The sequence below is a fragment of the Heptranchias perlo genome, chromosome 12, assembly GCF_035084215.1.
Source record: "Heptranchias perlo isolate sHepPer1 chromosome 12, sHepPer1.hap1, whole genome shotgun sequence".
Classification (NCBI taxonomy): domain Eukaryota; kingdom Metazoa; phylum Chordata; class Chondrichthyes; order Hexanchiformes; family Hexanchidae; genus Heptranchias; species Heptranchias perlo.
The window spans coordinates 51,414,606-51,423,587 of record NC_090336.1 but is presented as its reverse complement, the minus strand read 5'-3'; positions in this window follow the sequence as shown (position 1 = coordinate 51,423,587).

Genomic DNA, 8,982 nt, shown 5'->3' with positions numbered 1-8,982 from the left:
CATGCCTCAGGTTTTAGCAGCCATTTGGATTTAATGGCTGCGGGTCGGGTTTCCCAGGGCTCAGGAAACTGAAGGGAGGCAAGAACTGTCAGATCCAGCAGCTAAGTGCTTTTTATAGCATTGCTTGTGGGCCAGGAGCAGTAGGAGTGCTTTCACCCGGCCCCCTAAGCTAACCTGCTGTGATCGGCCGCATTCGAACGCCACCCCTCGCACGATCTCCAGGCCGATCTGCAACCTCCCCGCCCCCCCCCCCCCACTGTGATCTCCATCCGCCATCTCTTCCCCCCTCCGCGATCTCACCCCCCCCCGCAAATCTCTTCCACCCTCCTCCACCGCCGCGATCTCTCCCTCCCTCCTCTCCGTTCCCGTCAATCTGGCCAGCTGCCAGCCGGGATACAGAGAAAAAAAATTCAAATGAGGTACTGCCGTTAAATTCGGCAGGACCTCCGCGTCCCCCGTACTTCCTGGTATCCTGGCCGCTAAAAGTCGCTCTCGCTCCCTCCCTGCCTCCCTGTAAATATCAGGGCCTATGAGTTCAGAAAGTTGTGAGTTCAAGTCCCACTACCGAGACTTGAGCGTATAATCCAGGCTGACACTCCAGTGAAGTACTGAGGGAATGCTGCACTGTCGGAGGTGCCGTCTTTTGGATAAGACGTTAAACCGAAGCCCTGACTGCCCTTTCAGGCGGATGTAAAAGATCCCAGGGCACTATTTCGAAGAAGATTGGGAAGCTTTCCTCGGTGTCCTGGCCAATATTTATCCCTCAGCCAACATCACTAGAACAGATTATCTGGTCATTATCACATTGCTGTCTGTGGGGCCTTGCTGTGTACAAATTGGCTGCCGGGTTTCCTCCATTACAACAGTGATTGCACTTCAAAAGTACTTCATTGGCCGTGAAGTGCTTTGGGACGTCCTGAGGTCGTGAAAGGTGCTATATAAATGCAAGTTCTTTCTTTTAAAAACTTAAACTTGCAAAGTCCGTACCATAATCGAAGATATGGAGCATAATTATGTAATACTGTTACTAATCAAACCCATTTAAAGCTGAGATATTTTGAAGATCACAGTTAAATTATTGATGAGCTTATGATGATTTAGATTCTGGTGGTTGATATGAACTATCAGTTTACTTTTATCACCTATCCTTAACCTTTTGTGATATATTAATTGTATCATTGCAGATTTAGTTACATAGTGTTGGTGAAGAAAGGACTTGCATTTATCAATCACTGTTCACATCCTCAGGACATCTGAAAGCTTTTCACTGCCAATGAATTCCTTTTTAGGTCACTGTTATTTTATATGCAACTATGACGGCCAATTTGCACACAGCAAACAGCAAAAGAGATTAATGACCATATAATCAGTTTTGGCAGTGATGTTTGAGAGATGAATGATGGGAGAACTCTCTGTTCTTCCTTGAATAATGTCATGAGATCTTTTACATCCACCTGAACAGTTCATATCAACCACCAGAATCTAAATCGTCAAAATCACATCACGTATCATCCAAAAGACAGCATCTCTGACAATGCAGCTCTACTCTCAAGTGTCAAACTAAATCATGTGAATAAGTCCGAAGGAAAGACTTGAACCCACTCTGGCAAGTTAGAGTTAAGTTGCATTGTGATCCTGCTGTTGACTGTCTGATCTTTCAGGCTAGGTTGTGTAGGACAATTTCAAGCAAGCCAATATAGACATGTTATATAAACCCTAGACATAAATGGTAAATCCAACCTTATTTTCCAATGTGTTGGTGAAAGGGAGGATAATTTGTGTGAGACACTTCAACTAATATGGGTTACATTTTGTAATTTTGGGATACATTCAGCCCACTTCTAAGAGTCCCATTAAATCCCATATGTACCTATTTTTGGCTTGATCCGAGCCCACTTGCACACCACCAGATGTTACAGGCAGGTCGGGTATGTCTGAAAGAAGCTCCCTTCTGAAACAGGCTCCATTTCATGACCAACGTGTATGCTGAACTCCAAGTACAAACCATGTCCGGGAAACCTGGCCTCAAGGGTTGTTGGGCTGTACCTTCAAGCGGAAAGCCATTTAAAGGCCACAGATTTAAAAGATATGGGCCGCTAAATTGGGCCGTGTAGCGCCCGTTGTTTCGGCACTACACGGCCCCTCCGACGTCCAAGATGGCATGCACGTTTCCTGCGTGACGTGCGCCAGACGCCATCTTGGTATAGGAGTTAGCGCATGGCTAACCCCGAACGCTGGAATCATGTAAAGTAGGGTGAAAATGGCTTCAATCAGTGTGCAATGCTGATTTAAAGTGATAGACACCATTTTGGGACTTAACGCTCAACTCAATGCACAGTCTTAACCCCAACCATCTGAACATGTCTTAGAGTGCCTGGAGGATCCCCACCAGCGCTATTTAAAGGGACCATGCAGGATTTACAGGTTAGTGGCTGGATTATTGCCTCTGGCTGCCGAGACTGTTTTTGGAGGTCTCCTAGACTTGAATACTAGGACGCGGGGACATAGCCTAACATTTAGAGCCAGGATGTGCAGTAGTGAAGTTAGGAAATGCTTCAACACGCAAAGGGTGAGAGATGTTTGGAATGCTCTTCTGCAGACGGCAGTTGATGCTAGCTCAATTGTGAATGTTAAATCTGAGATTGATAGATATCTGTGAACCAAGGGTATTAGGAGATAGGGGGTTAAGGTGGGTATATGGAGTTAGGTCACAGGTCCACCATGATCTCACTGAATGGTGGAACAGGCTCGAGGGACTAAATGCCACTGACACTTGCTGCTTCTTGATATGCTCCACCTTCTCCTGCAAGAAAGCGGGACGTGTATCTGTGTGATATGCCTGTCATGGTTGAATAGCTGCCAGTATGTGTGGCCTGTAAGTCATGGGTGGGCAGCTTGAAACAATGGTAATGTGTAAGGGCGGGAGGAAGCATCTGATTGGAAGAGTTGAGTACTGATGGAAAGAGTTTGTTGGTATGTGGGGGATGGGGGTGTAGTGTAGTGCAGTTGGTAGGAGACGCCACTTGACAATTGACCTCACTCACCTTGATCACTCATGTCAGAGCATTGAACTTCTTCCTGCACTGTATCCATGTTCATGATGCTGTGCGCCTGCCATTGACTTCGTCCCCCGCTGCCTCCCACTGTCTTTTGAGTATATGTCTGGAGGGCCTCTTGCCCCCCCCCGCCCCGCCCCCCCGCCACTGCGGATATAGGATGTCCCTCCTTCTGTCCACCTCTTGCATCCAAGGTCTCTAGTGCATCAGCAGAGAACCTTGGGGCATGCACTCTCGCAGGCCTAGTAAAAACTCAGATCGGCAGATTGGTGAGGTCTGGTGTGCAGATTGGAGGATGTGGGATTTAGTAATGCGCAACATTTATTCAATGTTTTAACATAACTCATCAATGTGTAAACATAGGGGTGGGATCTGCATCTGTGTTTTACGTGTGTGATGTCTGATCTCTGTTCAGACTCCATGCAGACAGTAGACTGTTATTTTCAGCAAATAACAGGTACAAGCTACCTTTAAGAAATTTCTAAAAAACATCCTCCCTTTAAGAGATGGAGCTCCCTCTGGTGGTGGAAAGTGCAAATTGCATTCATTCCACCTGCAAGGCCTGGAATGGAACACCGATTGCAGGTAAGTGCTCCCTGGTGACCAAACTTGCGTCTTGTTTGCCCAGGGTCCGTTCGGTGCGGGGTGGTAGCGCATCACGCCACCATCGCCCAGAATGAACCCTTATCCAATTTTTCCCCCATGGTGTTTTAGGCCATATGTGGACCATTATTATAATTTTTTTGTCTTACTGGCACTTTGGCTTTCATTAGCCTTTGTGCCACTTGTCCTTAGTTGCTATTTATTTCCCCCCCCCCTCCCCCGCATCCCCCGGATCCCATTACTGGCACCAATGGGTTTCCCCAGTGGAAATCCTCCAAGAGGACACGTTTGGAAGAAGAACAACATCTATGGAAGGATGCCAGGCAGGTCAGATGCTCTGTGCCCTCCTGCCCACACTGCACATCAATGTCTGCAGAGTTGGATGGCACCACCTTGCTTTGGCTAACATAGTGCTGATGGAATTTCTTCTTCTCAAAGGAAGCTGAGCCATTAAGAACCTTTATCAAGGCTATTGAGGACAGCAATTATGATATGGCAGGCAAAAATGAAGGAAACGGAATACTAGGTATTCCCCCCATGATGTCACTAAGATATGCAAATATCTGACTAATCATTTTGCTAGATCCTTCTTCAGAAGCACCCCTCTCATTCAGAGGTACTGCGTGGGCCAGAAATGACTAATTGGCTGTACCCTTGGAGATGCCACCAACCATTTCCACAGCCCCTGGCACACTTACCTGGTAGAGACCATGGGGTCCTGTCTTCTCATGGCCTGGTTCGGCATAGAAGAAGATGCAGTGTTGTTCCATCTGCAAGGTTGCCAGTAGCTACGATGCCAGTATAAGGCTGGCACAAGTAGGGGAGGAGTTACAATCTGCTGTGGTTTGAAATTTGGCCATCATCTCCTTTGCAACGTTAATTTATGGGTACAGTAGCATGGAATAGCACAGAGGGCAACATCTCCTCATTGGCATCTCATGCAGCTTCACTTTGACGTCAGTCTGCTATGTAACCTATCTGCAAAATCATACCTAATATTCCGTTTCCTTCATTTTTGCCTGCCACATCGTAATTGCCTACCCCTACAGCCTTGATAAAGGCTCCTAACGGGCTCAGATGCCTTTTGAGGCTCTCGAAAGGCTTTCCTTTTATTGTAACGCTCTCCATAATTGTTCCCATCCCTTTAAATTTCACTTGCACACGACTTTCTTCTCCCATCACTAGTGTCCCCTCTAAGCCTGTTTGGGTCGACACCTGTTGCAGTGAATGATTATGCAAATTGCTAGCACCAAAAAATTGAGTGCGATTTGCACTTGATCTTTTGGGCATGTACTGTCGGCAGAAGTGACCCAATAGATTTTCAATGGCACTTGAGGAATATGCTAAACTGCCATTTACTAATTAACTTGGAATTAAAAATTCAGAAAATACATTTAAAAATCAGAATGTTGTTTCACTCTCGATTTAAATACAGAAATTATTCTGCAGTCCAGTCTTTTACAAAACGTCTTTGGTAGAATACAATGTTCAAGTCGGGTTCACAAGGAGAGGAAATGGTTAGTCAGTTTGCAGATGTCTCTCTTCCCCTTGTTAACCCCCTCTCCAGTTTTGTTTTGTTTACTTGAGTTCTTTTTTTCTCTCACCTTCAGCTGGCTGATGCAATTTAGGCAACCGTACATAATTGATCCTAATCACCATGACTGCCTTATAGGGGCCCAACTGCCTGAGGGACAGGTCCTGCTCATGCTATCAGTTCCCGAGCCTGTAGACACAAGCATAGTAAATTGTGCATAAACACAAACTAAACCTGGCAAAACTGGATGGCATGAGAAAAACAAAGTTGCTGTAAGTTGATTCATGTTACTCTCTGAACATTAGCCATAGAATTACATAGAATTTACAGCACAGATGCAGGCCATTCGGCCCAACTGGTCTATGCCGGTGTTTATGCTCCACACGAGCCACCTCCCACCCTATTTCATCTCACCCAATCTGCATTTGCTTCTATTCCTTACTCCCTCATGTACTTATCTGGCTTCCCCTCAAAGGCATTTATGCTATTCGCCTCAACTACTCCATGTGGCAGCAAGTTTCACATTCTAACCACTCTCTGGTTAAAGATTCAACTATTGGAAACAGACCTGGTTCAGAAAACACTGCCATAAATCACAGCCACTTTGAGATGAATGGAGCTTGAATTATATATTTTTTGTGTATAAGACACACATAAGATGATTCCATTATCATAAATTTCGCAAACTGTGATTGTCACTGGAAATAAGTGAGACATGACAGGTTTGGTAACATAACATCCCCCCACCCCCATACTACACTGAAGGGAGCATTGTGTTGAACAAATGTTTTCACAGTAATCTGGGGAGCATGAGAAGTGGCCTTGTGACAAGCACCTGCTTCAAGTGGCTTATCCCAGTTACAGAAGGGACTGTGTTTGTGTTGCTCCAGCTCCTGTTGGGTTCTTGTACAATATTTTGGGTTATTTTAAATTATATTTTCTGGTGATTTTGTTTTGTGCTCATCATAGTCAACAACAACAACAACTTGCATTTATACAGCGCCTTTAATGTAGTAAAACATCCCAAGGCGCTTCACAGGAGCGATTATCAAACAAAATTTGACACCAAGCCACAAAAGGAGATATTAGGACAGGTGACCAAAAGCTTGATCAAAGAGGTAGGTTTTAAGGAGCGTCTTAAAGGAGGAGAGATAAGAGGCGGAGAGGTGGAGAGGTTTAGGGAGGGAATTCCAGAGCTTAGGGCCTAGGCAGCTGAAGGCACAGCCGCTAAAGGTGGAACGATATAATCGGGGATCTGCAAGAGGCAAGAATTGAAGGAGTGCAGAGATCTCAGAGGATTGTAGGGCCGAAAGAATTTACAGAGACATGGAGGGGGAAGCCATGGAGGGATTTGAAAACAAGGATGAGAATTTTAATGATGAATGTCAGTGCTGACCTGGTTGGAGATGAGAAATTTAAAGCGATGATCTCCCGGTCTGCTAGAGGTAGTGCTCGGGAGAGGAATCGCCAATTTCAGGAGACTCCCGCCAAAAGTGGGAGGGTTGGAAACCCTATCACCCAGGTCTTTAAGTCAAAAGCAGTGTGTTTATACCATCTTGTTACTGTCAGAGCTGCCAGCAGAGGGAGCACCCTGATACAATCTTCTATATTGCTGTGAAACCAAGATTAAAGGAGGTGAAATTGATCTTCGGTGGTTTGGAAAGCGGGCGATGATGAATTGGAAGCTGACTGTACACCCCGCCCGATTTCCTTTAAGATACTCCCGCGGGGTGTAAAACAGGATGCCCATTCCCTATCAGCCATTTTGTGCTACCGTCAAAGATCAATTTCGCCCCCAAAGTCTTTAAAAGGTTCACAGTCTTAATGAAAAAAAAATTTTGAGGGGAAGAGATGGGTGAAGGGTGTCATTTTCATGAAAAATGGCATTACCTAAAATTAAAGCAGTTATACATTTCAATGCAGTTTACATCATATTGTTTGTTGGCAAACAAAGAGAGGTTTGCTAAACATTTTTCATGAAGACAACATTCCTTTAAGCTCATTCCCATCCACAATGTGGAGCTTTGTCAGTGGGTAAATTAGGGATTAATGGGACATAAATCTGTAGGATGCCTTTCAGAAAGAAAATAAGATCGAAGCACGTCCAGAGGAGGTTAAGCTCAATTATCCTCTACTTGCCATGTCACCAGAACATATCTGAGGTTTATGCTTCCAGCAAGGCAGTTGTGCTAAAAGATATATGCCGCAGTTGACAATAGTCTGACCTGATAGTAGCCAGGCATTGGAGATAGCTATCTAAATGCTGAAAGATAACATGATAGTCATGTTTTTAGATTTTCCCTTAAGGACAGTGGACTGACAAAGGTGAAACTCTAAACTAAGCAAGAGCCCAGCTTTTATTTTTGTATCAACATCCTGTATTGTCTAATGACAGGGCACAGATTCACCTCTATCAGTTCCCAGATGACAAGTTCCTGATCAGTCAGCTGGAGCAACCAGGATGGGAAAGAGTAAGGGTTTTGCTGAGGACAAGGGCATCAAAGTCAAGGGTGAAGGGCTGAGGAAGCCGATTGAAAACTGCAGAAGGAAGTTATGTTGAACCTTTATAAAACACTGGTTAGGCCACAGCTGGAGTCAGTTCTGGGCACCGCACTTTAGGAAGGATGTGAAGGCCTTAGAGTGGGTGCAGAAAAGATTTACTAGAATGGTTTCAGGGATGAGGGACTTCAGTTACATGGATTGACTGGAGAAGCTGGGGTTGTTCTCCTTTGAGCAGAGAAGGTTAAAAGGAGATTTGATAGAAGTGTTCAAAATCATGAAGGGTTTATATAAAGTAAATAAAGAGAAACTGTTCCATTGGCAGAATGGTCGAGAATCAGAGGATACAGATTTAAGGTGATTGGCAAAAGAACCAAGGGCGACATAAGGAAAAACTTTTTTACGCAGCAAGTAGTTATGATCTGGAATGCGCTGCCTGAAAGGGTGGTGGGAGCAGATTCAATCATGGCTTTCAAAAGGGAATTAGATAAATATTTGAAGGGAAAAAATTTGCCGGGCTATGGGAAAGAGTGGGGGAATGGGACTATCGGGATTACTGTTATAAAGAGCTCGCACGGGCTCGATGGGCCGAATGGCTTCTGTAAGAAAAGCACTAAACAAACTTTCTATATTATTATAAACCTAAGCTACATTATTATAACTCTTGTGTTAAAGTAAAATACATGTTAGTCAGCTGTGAACAAAGGGCTTGCTATTTGTATCAAAACAAGCTTCTCATGATCTTGTGAGAGAGAAAGCCCTTTTGGTTAACAACTTCCTGGTAAAAGGCAGTTAAGATAGGACTGTAGGAATTAATGTTGGGAGTATGGGAGTAAGACTGATAGCCCCCCACCCCTTCTCAGACAGGGAGGGTGATTGATGGGAAGCTCAGACATACAGAGTTGTTTGTCTTTAAAACGTATATAAGTGAGGTGCTTTTCGGTAGCTACACAACATTCTCGGGACACAGCTGGACTGTCCATAGATCAGACCTTCGGTGTTGCAATCCGGGGTCTGTGGTTTCATGAACAAGAAGCCAGGTTGTATCAATCTAACCAGCACAGTTAATTGTACTATTACATTTTAATCATCTTTGCTACTTGTTATAACTTCTTAATAAAGTTATTATACTTTGGCACCAACAACCTCATGGGCTTTATTCAAGGACAAGAACAGTTTAAGTAAAAGGTTTGGTGGCATATATATTTTTACTTACAGCCTCCTTCTGTACTGTAACCATTTGATTCTATGATTCTATCGTGGTGAAGAGGGCCAAAGGCTAGACAGTTG